Source organism: Drosophila montana, unplaced genomic scaffold (assembly GCF_035044405.1).
Source record: "Drosophila montana isolate Dmon_TW-CO22-7 unplaced genomic scaffold, ASM3504440v1 contig_402_1, whole genome shotgun sequence".
In the NCBI taxonomy this organism is placed as follows: domain Eukaryota; kingdom Metazoa; phylum Arthropoda; class Insecta; order Diptera; family Drosophilidae; genus Drosophila; species Drosophila montana.
This window is the reverse complement of record NW_026998739.1, coordinates 4,187,508-4,206,379: the sequence shown is the minus strand read 5'-3', so window position 1 is coordinate 4,206,379 and position 18,872 is coordinate 4,187,508. Positions and strand designations below refer to the sequence as shown.

Genomic DNA, 18,872 nt, shown 5'->3' with positions numbered 1-18,872 from the left:
TAGGCCACCCTTGCTACTACACTCCATCTCTCGACCTCTCTCTGCACTTCTCATTTACAATGCTAAACGCCAAAGTCCGCAAAGTGAGAGCTGAGAGGCCGCAACAAAGTATGCAACACTTTTCACCAGGCAACAGTTTCGCAAATCAAAACTAATTTAATTCGAAATACTGAATGACATCTGGATGCCCATTCGGACACCGGCTCTGGACTCTGGGTGATGACTACATCACAGATTACAGCTAACCAAGCTGGCAGGCCGCCCCTCCCAGCTGGCAAATGGCAAGCATTTGACTGACAACTCTGATGCTACCGAATGCGGCTACAGAGTTTAAGCTGTTAAATGGAATTTTTTATATCATTCTGCTCACAGCCGTAGTAGTAATACTCTACTACTACCTGTGCCAGGTTAACCAATAAAAATGCATAGTGAAATATGCAAATGTCAAATGTAAATGCCAGTAACCGACGATTGTATGAATACTTCTACATGTCAATGCATTCCAAGAGTTGGCCCTGCATTTTTGACAGTTGCAACTTGTTGTCGGGCCCTGCTGCCAACCTCTCAACCCTTTGCTTCCATCAGTTACGAGTACTATGTGGCATGCAAAAGTTGCTCGACATTTTTTTTTTTATTGTACATTGCGGTTGGCTGAGCTGCATGAGATTGCATTTTGAAAAGTCGGATACATGCGAGCAGAACGCAAGACTCTAATATTTGACTAATTTGAATTGGGGCGAATTGTTTCTGCTTCACTGATCCCATGCAAAATGCCAAAACAGCTTACCCAAAAGGGTCCGCATCATCCCTGTGCAGTACGCCTTACTATTCGATTCTCAGCTGGAAGTTTCTTGAATGTAATTGTAGCCAGCTTGGCAGAATAAATATTTAAAAGAATTCATGTTTCGATAAGTGAACACAGTAAATGAACTCGTTTGCTTGAATTGATAGGGAACTATTGAAGAATACAAAAAAAACGATGTGATAAGGAAAATACATAAAAAGTGTACTGAGACTGAGAATATGAAGTGACATTAAATAAGTTCAGTTATAAAAGGTTTTATTTGTAGGCTACTCTTAGAGAAGGATAAAGGATATATCCAATAGATACACACCCTATCCTGAGTGTCCTGAATTTATCATTATCCGTACTTTTTAGAATTCGCTAGCCGGCAAGATCTCTCGCTGTTCCCAAAGAAACTAACTTCGGTCAGAGCTGGTCTCATTATTGCTGTTTTCCCACGCAGTTTCATCACTTTGACAGCTGGCCAAAGAGTGGAGCAACGGCGAAATGTCAACGAACTGGCAATTTTTTATAATTTGCAAGCGGAAAACGTTCAAAATGAAAATATTTTTGAACAAGAGCAAACAAATTCATTAAAACGCAACAGCAACAACAGAGGCAAAAGAGGCTGCATATGAAGAATAACGATCCCAAACACAACAATTGACATTGACAAAGAGGCGTCGACGATGACAACGACTGAGCAGCTGGCGGGGTATGGTGGGGCAAGCGGGGCGGGGCGGGGCAAGCGGGGGCAACCGTCTGGGGGCTCTTCCAGACAGGCGGCGATGCTTTCTAATAAATCTGGGCGCTGTTTTTGCCTAGCACTGAGAATTTAATTAAAACTAAGCTCTTCATTTGCCTTCGTGTTGCTTAAATGGGTCAGTCAAATGGGCGTGGCAACAGCTGCTGATGACGCCCACAAAACTTTTGCTTTCGGCCTTCGCCTATAATTGTGGGAATTTGTAATGAGACTGCGTGTCCCAGAGCGGCTGCGGGGTTGCGGCGCGACGGTTCCATATGCTAATGATTATTGTCATCATCTTTGAGCATTTACTTATTCATATTTTTAATATGCTTGTCGCTGCCGAAAATTAACGTCAAATAATATGTTTTCATTATGTTTAAAGTCGCCTTTTCTGCCACCGTTGTCAAATTAATTTCACTCCATTTTCTTATTAATGCGCGCAAAATTATGCTTCGCTTTTTACCCAGCTATAATTTTTTAGCCCAATTGGTTGTTGTTATGGCTGTTGCCTTGCCTGATGGAATGATTAAATGGCCAACAGAAATTGCGGACAAATTATGCATGCTACGAAAATGCTTAAAAGTCCTGCAATTAGCAAAACGGTACTTCGATTTTTTAGGCAATTTACAGAAGATGATAATAAGAGGTCACAGTCTGATGCGTGCAAACATTTTTGAGTGTAAACACGAACTGGCAGATTACGACACGTTATTTTGCCTATATACCGTCTGATAAAAAACTATCAACAAAAATTAGTCTGAAGTTGAGATCAACGTAAAGTTCAAATTTTCACTAAACCTTCAGTTCAGATCCAGCAAATAAATTATAAAAATAGAACGAGAGTTCAATCCGGCACGTAACCCAGCTGGAAATACCCCTTCTGTTTGTTATCCAGTGCAAGTGCATCCAATTTCTGTATATTTCCGGACTACAATGTATTATAAAAACAAGTTGCAGGACTAAACCGGACTAAACAAAAACTAAAATATCAAAGGGTGCTGGGGTGGTGATTCAACTGGCGTACCGACACGCCCACAGCCTAGTGGACACTGATGTCAGCAACAATTTTAACCCTCATACACCCCCTCACACACACACACACACACACACACACAGACACATACACCACATATGGGAATAGAGAGCACCTTCACACGGGAATATTTCTATCTCGCTCTGTCGCGCTTTGCACTTTGCTCGTGTCGAATAAATTTATTTAAATAAATAATTTTTCCATTAACCGCAAACATGGATTTTGGCGCAATTGCATAAATGGAATGTAATAAATGAAGTGCAGCGCACCGCTGCAGAGGGGCAAAGCATTATTGTTGTTGTTATTGTTGTTTTATGTTTTCCATTGTATATTGTTGTTGCTGCGGTTGCTGGCGTGTTGACGCGGTCGCATCGGCTTCGTCTATGCGTCGGATTTTCATTACAGGTTTTGGTTTCTACACTCTGTACACACGACACGCAAAAGTAGGGTATCGAAATGGTATACAAGCGATGCTCAACTATAAGAGCCTATCATCTGGCTAGGCCTCATTATTTGCCCTTAAATCGAATTGATATCAGCTATATGCATATAGTATATAGTATTTGCTGGGCATGCAACTAATACGATCACTTCAATTTAAAAAAAAATTATATCAAAAGAATATATTGTATTATAACGATTTTTTCTTCAAGGATAATTTTCTAGTTTAAAGCGTATTTTTCAGCTATTATTTGATCACTAAAACTGTGTACACGAGATATCTTTAAGTCGAGCACTGCCGCTGAGTGCAATTGTTCGCTTTGGTTATTTTTTTCCATTCTGTGTGTTGTTTGAGACTGAAAATTAGTTTGTAATTTGTTTAGTTTACACAGAGAAAATGGCCGCACAATGCATTTACATATTACATATTATGTTTTGCGGTCGCATTGTTGTTTCGTGTTGTGCGCATTCTCTGGTTAACTCGATTCCCTTCCGTGTTCGCTCCTTTGTGCCATAAACTCCAAAGCTGACTGGCTGTTAAATTTTAATGCCGACTTTTAGGCGTTCGCATTGTATGGGCCATGCGGCCATCCGCCTCTACTGTGGCTCTCAGTGAGTCTAGTTAGTTAATTAATTAACTGGTGATTGGGTGGGCGCGGGGAGGCGAGCAGCTCTGAAGCCTTGTCATGTGTATTATTGTTGGCGAGTGGGGGGAATACTCAGTATATGGAAAATATTTATTTGTCTTTGGCTATAAAACTGATGAGTAAAATAAAAGTTGTGCAGGGTTAATTACAGATGTAGTATCATTTATTTAGTTCATGGACTATTTTTATGTTCCGCTGGCTACTGAGCTGGGATTTTCCTTAAAAATTCCTTTTAAATTAAATCTCTTTTGTATGATTTATCGAATATTCTAAACAAATATTCATTCATATAGTTGTGTATGTTGTTTATGTTTAAATTCATTCATTTATTCATACAAAGATAGGCCAAGTTAAAAATGCTTTTGTGTTGATTTTCTTGTTTTCAAAACTCACTCAAAGTTATACGCTGATAATCCAAACAACTTTGACTGGCGACTTCCTAGTTCTTGTAGGCCCCCAAGAAGCACAAACCATTTGACAATTCACAGAAACTGACCTCACGCGGCATGTGGCAGCAGCAGCAGCAACAACAACAACAGCAACAACAACAACAATTGAGAACTCTATGCAACGCACATCTCATAAACAAAGTGACTTCAATTGAAAAATTATACAAAAATAACAGCAAATGAAAACAATTTGTTCGACTATTGCCTTTGTTGTTGTTGTTTTTGTTTATCGTTTAATATAAACAAAACAAAATACATATTTAGCTAAAAGGCAACTCTCGAGTCGCGTCCGCCTTTTCGTTCGGCCACTTGAAGCCATCGATCGCCACGTCGTCTTCGAATTGACTCGATGCGGCTCGACTTGCCATTTCGACATCCTGCGTAGCATTTTTATTCAGCTCTCAGTTATTATCGAAACGTGCACTGACAATTTCTGTATTAAATTTATGGACAATTGTGCAATCGTTGTCATGCCTTCGCTTTAGAATGGTAGTAGCAAAAAAAAAAACCAATATTTATTTATATAGACGAGGTATGCAGAGAACAAAAAGAAACATGAAAATGTTTCTGTCAACTTTGGGAATTTTTTTCAATAATTTTATGGCACTTTTACAACGTCACGTCTTCGAACAGCTTTCGAGCGTTTCGAGTGTATTCTTTTTTATGAATTTCTAATTAGGCATTTGCAACGCACATTTCTGACACCTATCGAAGGGTTAAGAGCAACTCGCCCAGTCGTAAATGTTGTGAGCCGTTTTACGATATTTTTATTTAATTGCAAAAATACGCATTAATGTAATCGAGGGGGGCGTCAGCCCAACGGGCAGCCCACAAGCTGCTTCCTTGGCTTTTACGACAGCTGGGAGCCATTTGGAGCGACGATGTTGCACTGAGGTGCCGGCCAAGTCGTTACATTACAAGTTTTACTGTAATAATATTTAAATTTTCGAAGCTGTTGCTTTTAAGCGAACATAAATGCTTGGCACACGCCGCCGGACAGACCCGACCGAACGGAAGTCATGATATATAAGTTAAAATATCTGACGAAGGTCTAAAAGTGAGACAACATGTGTTCTCCAACCAACATGTTGCTCATTGCCTGATGATTAATGCCGAGGAAATGCACCATGGGAAATGGAAACTACCCTTTGTTGCCATTTGGGTGATTTGCCTGGTCATTTTTGGCACATATCGAATAATAGAGCTTAAGAGCACCCTCAATTATTGTTGGTACGGCGTTATTATTTTCTTAACGACCATCTTTTATCTAAGTTTACACGAAAACAATGCGATTACAATTGTTTTAATTAAATTGTTATTAGCATAACAAAGTCTCTTCAGTTGCGGCTCTTCCACCTATTTGAGCCCTTTAGCCCGGCACAAATCGCTGCTGCTGCGGCTGCTGTTCATCATGCTGCTCATGCATCTGAAGTTTTGACAGTTGACTGTGATTATTCAGCCCCCCTGCCCTGCCACGCCCCGCAACGCCAACTGGCAAATTTAGCAGTGCGTTTGCGTTTTACATTGACGTTAACATTTTGCTGCCTTGCATACTAAACAAAGCCGCCAGTTGATCCCAACAGCCCAAATGTTATGGCTTCTGTTGTTGTTGTTGTTGTTGCTGCTGCACAAACCGCAAAATGGACAAAATGTGTTCAATTTCAGGCCTGTGATTTTTCAATAGAGACAGCAGCTGCACCCAACCCAATACCACACCACCACCACCACCACCAACAACAACAACAACAACAAGAACGAGGTGGCTGCTTTGGCGAATTAACATTGATGGCGTGCCTATGAACGGATCTGGGCAGGTGACGGGGCTGAAGGGGCTGTGGAGGGGCTCTTGCTGCTGCTCCATTTTGTTTGCCGGGCAGCATTCGCATTGCACTGGAACTGAGCGTTCATTAGCACGCACGTCGGCGCCATTTTGCAAACGCATTTCCGCTGCAGCTACGTGCAGTCGTGCGGCGGTTCCGTTCGTCCGTTTCCCGTTAGTCAGTTTAACCGTTAGCGAGCCGTTAAGGCCAGGTAAATGTTGTAGCTACTCTGATTCCTGTTTTACTATTTTTTTCTTTTACTATTTGTTGTGCCCGCGTGTGTGTGTGTGTGTGCGCTGTGCTGTGCGCTGTGCTGTGCTCTGCGCATGTCATCATCAAAAGGCATTTTTAATTGGCGTGTTGCAGCTTAACGCTCCAGAGGGCCAACGGTAGACAGAAGGTTCGGAGGGGCGGAGGGGGGTGAAAGGGGCAGGCAGGCAGACATGCAACAGTTCTCGAGTCGATAATTGGTAACGCGTCACGTGTAATGCCCCCAAAAGCCAAAAATGGAATTTCTAATTAAGTTTTGCTGGGATTTAATATCGACAAGCGAGCTGAGCTACAAAACATCAGTTTCAGTTACAGGCCACACACACACAGCCAGCAACTGAAGCTCACAGTTTATCTGTGTGCATGTGTGTGTGCGTATCTATATCTATATCTGTGTCTGTGTCTGCCTCCCAGCGAGTGTGTACGAAATTTTGGTCAATTAACACATCAACGAGCTTAGTTTGTACAAAGCCAAAAGCCAGAGCAACCCCTTCACCCCTGTTGCTTCCAAAATCCAACAAGCTTCAGTTGTAAAGAGTACAAACACAACAAAAATACCAAAAAAAAAAGGGGGAGGAAAAAATGAACTAAATTTTGACTTACTTGCTGAAACATTTTGCAGTTGCTGCTGTTTGATGCGCTTGAGGGATTAGCAGCAGAAGCAAACGCCAGAATATCAGGAATATAACAGGACTCAGTTTTGGCTCTCTCCCCCACTCCTTCGCTCTCTATTGATGAGCTCAAAACAGCATTAGGAATCACTGCAGCAGCTCGGCAACTGCTTTACATCTGAGCTTTTTATGGTCTGGCTGGTCGCAGATGTGGATTAGACAGACTTTGTACTTTCCTACTGAGCAGCTGCGAATGGGTTTGATGGCTGCAGCCTTAGATTAATTGGGTTTCAGTACTGCAATTAAATGATTTGGAGAGAGTTAATCGTGTGCATAACACGTTTAAGTACAGCACATATGTGTTGGAAAAGTGCATCAAATAAGCAGCCGATTTGGTTCTCTCTCCCTCTCTCTCAAGAGCAAATGCGCACCAATGAAAAGTATAACAAAAAAATGCAATGACGTTCTTCTACCTCTTGCAAAATATATCTGCACGGGTATTATATTGATTTATGGTAGTTTAACAAACACTCACGACATGATCTGAGCACGTTTAATACCCGGTAATTCATTAATTAATTATTTAATAAAACATTTTTACTTGCACGCGCGGACAACGGATCAACAGGAGAGACACGGACAAACTAAGTGCTCTCAATATGTTTGCGCCTCAAGCCACGCTCGCTTTTGCATTAATACAACAACAGCTGAAAGCACATAATTAACGGAATTGACACATTCACATCATAAGCAATGCTCGCTCCTTGCATCGGCGCCCTCAGCTGGCTGCGCATCTAAGGTAACGGGATCAAAAGCATCATCCTTTGCGGTGGGGCAACAGCAGTGTTGCCAACGTAGCTATTTTCTAGCTAAGTTTGGTTAATTTTAGAGGTTGACAGCCGGAAAGAGAAGTAGTTATCAAATACATTTAGCTATTTTTTGGCAACTTTGGTCAACAGTGGTCAAACGAATAACTCAAACAGACAATTGACTATTCTTCCCCTCTCTCTCTCATTTTTCTTCTATCTACTATGGCTCTCTTTCGTTGTATGTTCTTAAATGCATTTGCCTTTCATTAATTTGTTTTGCATTCAATTTCTTGATCAGCAAAGAAAATTTAGATTTAAATGAACATTAAAATAGCCAACAGGTTGCGCAGACAAAGAGCTGTTGATATGCATAAAGAATCAATATTATATATAGGCAGAGGGACATACAAGACAGGCAAGTCGTGTAGCAGGCAACCCGTCAATCGCTCAGTCAGTCAGTCAGTCAATTGGACAGTCAGACAGACAGACAGACAGGCAGCCAGGCAAGTTGGGCCATCATTTGCCTAGAGCTGGCAGCAACAATTGATATACGCGTACGTGAGCCGCATATCGAGGAGTCGCACTGGGGCCGGCAATTGATTTGATGTAAGCGGATGGCAGTGCGAGAGCCAGAAGGGGGAAAGGGACGGGGAACTTACTTGCAAGTTTCCGAAGTGCGGTCGCAAACTTTGTGAGTGGCACGCGTTAAACTAAATTTATGAGTCAGGCCGAGAGAGAGAGAGAGAGAGATGGGGAGAGAGGAGACCCATAGATAACTAAAGATACTTAAAGTGTGGCAGGCTGGAAAATTATTTAGTAGCTAGTATTTTAGTATTTCTAGTTAGTTGTTCACATTGGTCAAAATCTTTTAAATTTTAAAATTAATTTTGTATTAAAAGATTTTAAGAATTGGTTTAAGCCTTAAACAATTTTAGCTTGAGAAATTTGAGACTCACAAGAGCATAAACAGATGCCAATTAATATTAAAAAAATAAAAATTAAAGTGGGTGAAATATTTTAATGGCCACTTTAGTGTAATCTGAGAGAGAGACAGAGAGAGAGAGATGCGACTTTAATTTCAACTTTTATTTTAACTAAAAACCAAAAAATATTAATTTATTTTATCATTAATTGAGTTAAAATTGAACAAGTACGGCTATATCCGGCACGTTGAAGATTAAATACCCTTTAAGATATGTTGCTGAAACATGGTCTTCTCCGACCGATTGTTCCTATAGCAGCCATATAATATGGAAGTCGCCTTTGGTACGTATTGACGTCCTTTTTGCGAAAGGTGAAGTCCGTTATTGCGTTTGCTAAAGATATCTTAAAAAACAAATAAGTTTGTCATACAAAAACCCATTCATCGAACGATTCTCCATATAGAGCTCTAAGCTATAGATATTGACAAGATTTTGTGCAAATGTAAAGAGCAAGAAAATTTTGGTTTTTCCTCCCACAAGCCTTTAAAATCCCTTTTTACATAAGAAGTTAAATGTAAAGCAAGATTTTTCGTTGCACATAAAGCAAAGTATGCAAACAAGTTGTTGTCCAGGAAATGGCAAATGTCTGCAACTGTGACAAACCAAACAGAAATGCAGCAAATAACAAATTTATCAATTAGCCATTTATCATTTATGCAAACAAGCCAAGTGCCAAGTGCCAAGGGCCAATTGGCAACTGCAACTTGCAACTTGCAACTTGCAACTGTTGCCTAGCTGCCAGGCAAACAAATGCGCTCAAAATATATATGACAGGCCAGACGGACGGGGCAGGGCAGGGCAGGGCGGGGCGGGGCAGACGACTCTTTCAATAACTCAGCCCAAAACTGTTGCGCATGCGCCGCTGTCGACGACGCATTGTTTGCCTTTTGCTAGGAGCATTATAAGCAAACACAGAGCCGACTCTGAGGAGCTGCCTGGACGTTGATTATTATTGTGGCAAGAATTTACACAAAAATGCAATCAGCGAGTTGGATAAATAAATATACAAATGCACGACAGACGACAGACGACGACAGACGACAACTGGCGCGTTATCATGAATGAATATTTACACAATTCGATAAATTTATCACTCGAGACATTCGTATCCCCACGCATAGATGTTTAATTTTCATATTTAGCTGTTTGCTTGCGCCCAGATCCAGTCAAGATAGTCTCAATGATGCGAGTTGCACTCCTGATAGTGCAGGCAGACAATATCTTAAGCAATTTTTAGATGCGTTTACATAAGCTTAAATTGATGGACATGCTTTTAAAAGTCAGCAGACTAACATGCAGTCAAATGAGTTACGATATTTGTTCCATCAGAACTGATAGCTGGAGTAGAAGGCTAAATTCTGCACGATAGTGTAACGTAACTGGTTTACAGGAAACGGAAATCTTAATTGTCATTAAAAATATAACTATTTTTCATATTTTCTTTCTTCGCTCAAAACAACACAATATTCAAGCCATGAACCCCAGTTTCAAAATCGAGGTTACATTGTTTGGATGCCTTATGATTCGATTAAAAAAATCTAAATAACCAAACATTTAAATCTTTTTTAATATGTCTGACGCAAGAATAATTTAATACAAATTAAAACGAGAGAGTAAGGATATCTTCGGCATGATGAAGATTTAATACCCTTGTAGACATTTGCCTTACGATTTTTCAGATGTGCGAGAATAGTAAAGCTCGTAAAGCCCGACATATGTATTGCCTGCAACAGAAAGACAGACCCATGCAAAGTTTCAAGACAAAAGCTGTCAAACTGAGAGACTAAAATATACATATATATTTTATGGGGTCGAAGTTTTCCCCTTCTATGCGTTACACATTTCATGACAAAATTATAATTCCCTAAATAAGGGTATAAAAATATTTGAACTATTCTTATGCAAATGACACAATTGTAATATATTTTTAAATTGATATAATGTATATTATGCAACATAACTCTTGAGGTCTCTGCATCAGCATCAAGAAGAGTTTTTATGCAATTATTTTATTTATTATTATTTATTATTTCGCCTGAAATATAATACACCATATTAAAACCATTTATGTACGCAGGTTTCAAAGTTGTTAAATTATTAATTTTATTCATTATTAATTGAATGTTCATCATTATAAGTTACTTACTGAGAATCAAAAGTCAAGAATAGTCAAATAAAATGTAAAAGTTATTAATTATATTTATAACTTCGATTTCTTTCATTAATGCTCTTCTATAATCTGGCACTATGAATAATTCTGTATTCAATAAAAGCGAAATGTGGGTCAAGTGGCTTATCCCTTCGCAGCTAACTGATTGGATCAAGTCTTGTGCTTACGCATTTACCTTTGCTGTGTCACCTGGTCGAAATATTCGAAAGTAAAAACTGTTTGACTGGGTTCTGGGCATATCATAAAACAAAACCCAAAACAAACACAGCCTGCCCAGCTGTGTGTGTGTGTGTGCACGGACCAATCAATCAAACTGGGAACGTAAAGCGCGCCACGATACCATCTACAACAAGTGCTCCTCAGCCCATGGCTGTACCCCGCGCCCGGCAACCCCTGCTATCCCCTACCGCAGCCGGCTAAGACTCTATCTGAGAGTTTGTATCGCAAACAAACGGCGGCTCGTCATAAATCATGGCGAGATCGCACGCTGCTCTCTTTGCTCTGCGCTCAGCTCTGCTCTGCCCTGTTTCTCGCTGTTCTCAGTTTTTGTCTCTGTCGCTGTCGCTGTCTCCGCTTCGGGCTGGCGGCAAATCTCGACGGCACTAAGCTGCTTTTTAATGCCTCATTATGACAAGTTGCGGCGCGTTACGCACTTTGTATCTGTATCTGCAGCTTGTATCTGGCAGCGTGTTTGGCGCGCGCGCGCGTGTGAATATCTTGATTAATGCGCTTGGCAATTATTGGAAATACATCAGGCCGCAGATTGGTCGCAGCTGATAACAGCTTGGTGAACGGGACGAACTACTTAATTCGATTAAAATTAATAATAATTTAATTTCTATTATTTAAATTACAATGAAGGCCACATTTGATATGGGTATTTCAGACAGCGCTCTGATAACAGCTCAACCAAATGTATCTCAACCAAATGTATCTCACGGATAGCTCTACAAATCAACAGTTTGAAGCGCTATTTGTTTTGTTTCACGCACTTCCCAAAGTGTGCCACAATTGGAACAAAATGGCAATGAAAACTCTGCTACTGGCGGGCAAGAGAGCGCCTGCCGGGCTGCTTGTTACTAAAAGAGAGTTAATTGGTCTAAGAGCAAGAAAGCGAAAGAGCGAAAGTTGTATTCCAACTAAAGTTAAATTGGACAGGTGAATCGGTCAGAATACCACAATAAACAGCCAAAGAGTGGCAAAGCAGGGAAAATAATTTTAATTATTTTATAAGAAAAGATAATGAGCAACAAAGTAAAAAAAAAATAAATATAACAACTGTGGAATATAATATGGTATTTAATAAAATTAAATAGCTAGATTAATTTTTTAATTGGTTTGGCGAGACCTTGAAAAACAATATTCAAAATAACAAAAAAAACAACTAAAAAATAAATATCAAAGATTATAAGATAAATATTTGATTAGTAGTCAAATTTTTAAAAATGAAGAGAACGCCAAAAAATAAATAAGTAATAAAACTATGTCTTTATAAATGTTTTGAAATATAAAAAAAAATAAAAATTAAATATATATATAAATTAATGATTGTATTGTATTTTTAGATTTTTAGATAAGAGCAGAAACCTAAAAGAATCTCTGTTAATAATATTGCCAATTTCTACCCGGCAGTGCTGCCATCCACAGCTTAATTCATTCCACAAACAATTCTCGCTCTTTACTTAAAGGCCATGCCCCGCTCTTTCGCTTCACGCTGACGCTCTCCGCTTGAGATCCACAGAAGGCAAATGCCGTTTTTCGGTTACATGGCCGGTCCGCGTCCGATATGCGGCTCCTGAGCAACTTTACAACGTTCGTTCAATTCAATCGCTCGTCAACCTTCGTTCGGCGCGTTACAACAAGCGAAAGGCAGAAGCAGCAGCAGCAGCAGTGGCAGCAGCAGTGGTAGTGGCAGTGGCAGCGGCAGCAAACAGAAAACGCAGCGAACGTCGGCGCTTGTTGCAACAACTCGGTCGCGCTCGCTAAGGCGATGGTGGTTGCAACAGTGGCAACTCGTCTCGTCCAGTTTCAGTCTCATCCCAACGCTCGTGGCGGCAACAACAACGCTCAGCTCAGTTTAGTTCAGTTCAGTTTCGGTGCGCGTCGCGTTACGTGTTTTCGCGTGAGTGTGTGAAAGATACAGATACTGATACTGCGTAAAAGTATCTCAAAGCTGGCCACAACAAAATGCGGCACCTGTGCACTGGTCGGCGCCAGCCAAGCAAGGCAAATTCGAATATCCGATAAATAAACGCAAAGTGTGTCCCCGCCTAAGGCTGTCGGCATGTAACTAAGGCAGCCGCAATACAAAAGTATCTCAGCCGAGAGTGCTAAACATATCAAAACAACCCACAAGATACACGAGCTACGTGCAACAGTGCAAAAAAAATAAAATAAAATTTATTGCAACAGCTTCGACTGCATTTAGTTTGCATTTAAAAAAATTGTGTTAAGAATTTTGTGTGCATGTGTCTGTGCCCCAAATACGCTTCAATGCATTTGTGTAACGCTTTTTAACTATTCAAAATATTATATGAATATATACATAACTATATATATAACCCATATACAATGCTGCACATATGCAAAGGATACAATCTATACAATATAATTGAAAACATTTGATGCGACAAATATTTTCAAATTAGGTAAGTCGAAGTCAAAAACCAAATATTGTTTTAAGTGACTTTAAAGTAAAGCTATAAATAAATATTTTAAGATTTGTGAATGGCTTGAATATTCAAATAAATAAATATTCAATTTAAATAAATTAACTAATCAAATTCTTGGAGAAATTTATGGCAAATTTAAATAAATATATTTTACTCAGATTGAAAGCTTTTTTAATTTAATGTGCGCTCACATAATTTTGATTATATTTACTCAGAAAATGTTGTTTCAAGTGAGTTTAAAGTAGAGCTTTAAAAGAGCACTTGTAGATTTGCGAAGACTTAAATGTTCTATTAAATAAATATCTGTTCTGCGTTCAATATATCAAAACTCTTTTAATAAAACCTTATCTTATATATTTTTTTGATCAGTATTAGCTTAAATAAAATGAATTTTGGAGATTTTGCAAATCAAACCCTAACAATTTTTAAATTATATTAGAAATATTTTCCCGAGTAGATTGAAAAGTAATTTATTTGAATATTGAATTTTCCATCCATGCATATTTTCACAATATCATATTAAATCAAATGTTATTTATGGCTCTGGCAATATTCAATGTACTTAATCTGTGGCTCCGTAAATCAATTTGCGTAGCACAGAGAAAACATTTAAAGTCTCGTTTGCCGTAGATGTTGTTTTTATGACAGGCTTTTGGTAAAGTGAATCGAGCGACTGAATAAATAAACAAATCATTGTTTAAATCATCGATGAGTGAATAACAAAAATAAAAAGCAGCAAATGCTTAAACTTGTCGTCGATTTGAATTTCTTGCCAATTAGTCGTGCAAAAATGAAACCAGTTTCTTTTAATGAATTAAGTCAGAAGTGGACATAAATGTTTTCTGTTCAGTTGTTTGCCTAAAAATTACTCATGGTGCAAGTTCCACTGCAACTATTTACAAGTGTTTATATGCGAGGCTATATAAAAATAGTTATCAATTCCGTAGAACGGTATGTGAAACAATGATTTATTAAACTCTTGCCAAGCTACCTCTATTTCTGCCGTTTCTTCCAATCATCTACCCCTTTTGGCTGCCGCACACAAGCCGTGTGGCATGTGGAATTTAGTGCGCAGACTAAACGTTAATTAAACACAAATTAAGTAAAGTCAAACTGTCAACATGCCAGGCTAATCAAAATAACCTGCTGTATCTTATGGACACAAAACAGCAGCAGCAGCAGCAGCAGCCGTCAACGCCAGCCCCAAAGCAGGTCATAAAGAAAAGAAAAACAAAATTCAACAACAAAAAACTAGAAATCCATTTTTTTTTTATCAGCCAGAAAAAAGTCTTTCCTCAAACAGTTTCTAACGCTTCGGGTCCGCCAACAGTTTTACACGATCTTTATCTGTATCTACGTATCTGCGAGTTGGCAACTTCACACATCGCTGGCGAGGCGAGCGTACTTAAGATAGTTTCCCACTGCAATTTCATAATTTCCTTGCGCTGTCAGGCAATTATGTGGAACTATGTTTGGCAATTAAAATTCTAAAGAGATCTGGCCAACATGCGCGTAAATTTCTTTGCTGTTTGGGCAGGCAAATTAGTTTTTATTGAAACGCTGTTGCGTGTTTAAATCTCAATCCGAAACTGAATCTTTATCCGATAGCTAATGCAGCTACTGCGCATGCATAATTAATTTCGTGTAAAAATCATAATTACAGCAATTAAAATTTATGTAAACAAGTTGCCAGCCGCAACGCAACGACTCAAAGATGGGGCAGCGGCTGCTGCCTGAGGCGCCATTGGGGCGCAATCATCATAATAATCTTGAAAAACTTTTCTTCTTCGCGTTGTTATTGTTGTTGTTGTTGTTGTTTTTTCTTGTGGTCGATTCATTTTATTAGCATTATGATAAAAGTTGGCGCTATCTTGTTTGTTATTTTGTTGCTTTTTTACTGGACATTGTACGAGTTGCCGATAGAGACAGATACTTGAATGGCGTTGCCTAATACATTATAGATTTGCCAAGCTACGAAATCTTTGCGACATTCTTGCAAAGAAAGCGAACTTCAATCAAAAATATATATTTAGTTGATGCTGAGTAAACTAAATATATTGTTATTGAAATCTACATTTAGCGATTTAAAATCTAAATAAATTCTATTGGAATATTGGAATAAAGTAAAGGAGTAAAATTGTAATAAATTGACTCTTGTATGAAGAATGTATTCCAATAGGCCAGTTGCTCTGGCTAAACTCGTTTTGTAATAAAAAATGCATTTCTAAATAACGATAGTAATAAAAACGAGAAAGTAGGGATATCTTTGGCATTCCAAAGATTAAACGCATATTTAGACATTTGCCTTAAGGGTTTGCAGATATGTGCAAATAGTAAAGCTCGTAAATGCAGTTTGATCAAAATATCTTGCAAAACAGAATAATGTACTATACAATAATCTACTTTTAGACCGGTTGATCTAATGCCAGCTATATGATATAATGTTTCAATATGATAGATGCTTTAAAACTGAGCGACTACTTCCCATAGAAACAGACAGCCGGACTCGGTTGTTGATGCTGATCTAGAATATATATACTTTTTGGGGTCGGATATGTCTCCTCCTATGCGTTACAAATTTCATAACAAAGTTATAATGTTTGATAACCATTTTTGTCTTCCAAAAATATTTAAAAATTAAAACATAATATTAAACTAAATTAATTTTATAGATTTAGATTATTATTGCATATTGGAATAGTTGGCATAGAATTATTTTATATACAACATTGTGGCTCAATTTTTAATTGAAATAATTCAATATTCTAAATATGTCTAGTCTTTTAAAATAAAAGTAATTCCCAGTTTTATCTTTTCAAAAGCCCCATGTTTACAGCTCTGTCAAATTATAAGTGGTTTAAATTCTTGTTATTCCGATTCCTGTTATATTTCATGCCCATTGCTATTCTTAGCTCCTGCTACTGCAGCCTCCCACATCTCTTCTCTTTTGCGGTCAATCCGACGTTTCCTGCGTCGAATCCTCCCACAACGAGACACATAGGGAAAATTTATGCTCATCATGCACTGAGAGTATGTCATGCAGCGGTGCTTCGACAACGTCTTGTGCTGTCGTATCTGCCCACATATTTGCCACCGAAGAATGGCCCCTGGGCTGTTGGTCTGTGTGTGTGTGTGTGTGTGTGTATGTTACGGGTTCTGCTTCTTTAATTAATTAGCATCTAACTAAGAATAATGTTTCCTGCGGCCGACGCGTCGACATTGCGGCCGCTGCTGACTGTCATAACTTGGCCGCCAGTTTATTTGTTTGGCTCGTCGGCAAAGATACAAAGATACAGATGCGCGGCCGCAGATACAACGCACAGGTGCCACAGTTTCTACAATTTGTGCAGCGCCCGCTTCCCTGCTCCACACACAGATACACACACACACATAGACACTTTTGCCCCTACGGCGCTGGCGGCAGCAGTCGTGCATGGCCAGGGAAATGAAACAGAAGGAAAACATTTTCGGGGCAGCCAAATAGCTGCCACGCCCCCGCCGCCTACCCTGGCTGCTTGCCTTTATTTTCTTGCTGCTTGTTGTTATTGTCTTCTCTTTTTTTTTTTTTTAGTTTTATTCTTGTTTTTATTGTTTGCCAGGTTTTTATGCTGCTTTATTTTCTTCTGTGTGTTAAGTTGTAAAAATGCAGCAAAGGAAAATTATATCTGCTGCTTCTTGCGGTCGACGTCAGCGCCTACGTCAGCGTCAGCGTCGTCGTGTACTTGTGAAAAATTTTTCAAGTGTTGCGGCTCATAAAAAGAGCCACTGTAGCTATGTGTGTGTGTGCCTTGGCATGTAGTTGAGAATTTTTTCATGTAATGACTTGGCGCCAGCTTTGCTCTTGTTGTTGCCTCCGCTGTTTTTTATATGGTGGCACATTTCTTCTTTTTTTATTTTTTTTTCGTGGCCCTAACTTGAAGTTTTCTACAGTTCTATTTTGGTTGTTGTTGCGTGTGGGGCGCTTAATTAGTAAAAAGTTGTTGTTAAAGTATCCCAAATATTTCAGGCTGTCAGCAGAGCTTAGAAAATGGAACAAATGTGCAGCCGTAAAAGCTATTCCATTAAAGAACAGACTTGAACTTTGCAATTGTAGTGTTGTGTAGCAGCGAAAGAGTGTTTATAGAATTGATGTCAATAGCATTGTAGCATTTGTATACTCTGCAAGTTACACTCATTTTCAAAAATTAGCATCGATATTCTGTCAGATTTAACTAATCAGACTTTTTTATAGGTATTTTCTCATTAGGCCGTTTTTTTTTTCGTTTAGTATAATCTTTAACTATTTTAAATAAATTACCTTTGACTTTTATAATTGTAATTGTTTCCTGAAATAAATTACTTTTCACTCCCAAGTGTTTTGCAGTTTGTTTTCTTGGCTTATCTCTATCTATCTACGGGCAGAGCTCCTCGTCGATAGTTCCATTTTGTGTTCTCAGCAAAGTCAAACCCTTTTTTTTCTCTCACAAACGAGACCGACATGAAGATTTCCTTTTTAGCTGCGTCGCTATCTAAGCAACCAGTCGACCCTTATAACACGGTTCGTCAATGTTTCTGATACACTCAAACTTTACATGTTTTGCCTTTTGAAGAGACACTGAGAATTCGTCACATAGAGTCCCCTCGACTGGGATGCGACTGCAACTGCGACGATTTCGTTGAGCTAATTAACTTTCGGTTACAGTTCACTGCGCAAATTTGCGACCAGGCCCCGAGAACCAGAAATGAGAACTACAGGACAGGAGCAGGGGACACACACGTAGTCCATATATGTTATGTGTGTCTATATATATGTTGCATATAAAGCATATTAAATTTGTATTTAGAAGTGATGAGCGGAAATGAATCGCCGCTCATCAAGCTGAGGAGTCGCTCGCTGACGACTTCCCGCATTCGTTGGACCTTTGTCTGGCCCGCTCGCTTTGTGGGGCCTGGGCTTGTCTTTGTGTGTTCGGGCAATCAGAAGACTGACTCGATTTGTAAGAGGCATTCAAGCAAGTCGCAGCTCAAAATTAGCCAGTCGACGTCGTCAACAAAACATTTTACGCATCACAAAACAATAAAACGTCATTAGCGCCGTTCTGCAATGCCTCCATGCAATGGGCTCAGGGTCAACCGCGAGCCGCCGGGTAGCCCAGCCCACAAATCCATCAAAATGCGGGAAGACTCATCGGGAATGCGCCGAAAATTTGGTTTGGTAATTGAGTTCTAAGTTGGCAAATGCATAGCTCAAGCACACACATACACACATACACACATTTCTGGGCATGCACAGCTCGGCTCATTAATCAATGCACACACACCCTATCACCCACACCCGCTGCCAGCAGTTGGTATCTGTATTTGAAAAAGTTTTGTCATACATGCAATGTAATTTTTCACAGTCAACACATTTGTTAGATACCAGACTGGAAACTTGTTTCATTTAGTCAGCAAAC

General features: G+C 39.3%; 1 protein-coding gene and 1 long non-coding RNA gene across 3 annotated transcripts in view; one reads left to right on the top strand and one right to left on the bottom strand.

Moving 5' to 3' along the window:
- Positions 1 to 18,872, bottom strand: part of LOC135439344 (uncharacterized) — a 71,450-nt gene that overhangs the window by 1,300 nt on the left and 51,278 nt on the right. The window contains exon 4 of one of the 2 annotated variants that reach the window (XR_010438039.1): positions 6,903 to 7,099. The exons of the other annotated variant lie outside the window; for it this stretch is intronic. This is a non-coding gene — a long non-coding RNA (uncharacterized LOC135439344). Of the gene's footprint in view, positions 1 to 6,902; positions 7,100 to 18,872 lie in introns of those variants that run through there. 2 annotated transcript variants of the gene reach the window in all.
- smal (smoke alarm) overlaps positions 12,639 to 18,872 on the top strand; it is a 42,881-nt gene continuing 36,647 nt past the window's right edge. Inside the window, exon 1 of the mRNA XM_064698045.1 lies at positions 12,639 to 13,413. The gene's annotated coding sequence lies outside the window, so the exon portion shown is untranslated. The remainder of the gene's footprint in view (positions 13,414 to 18,872) is intronic.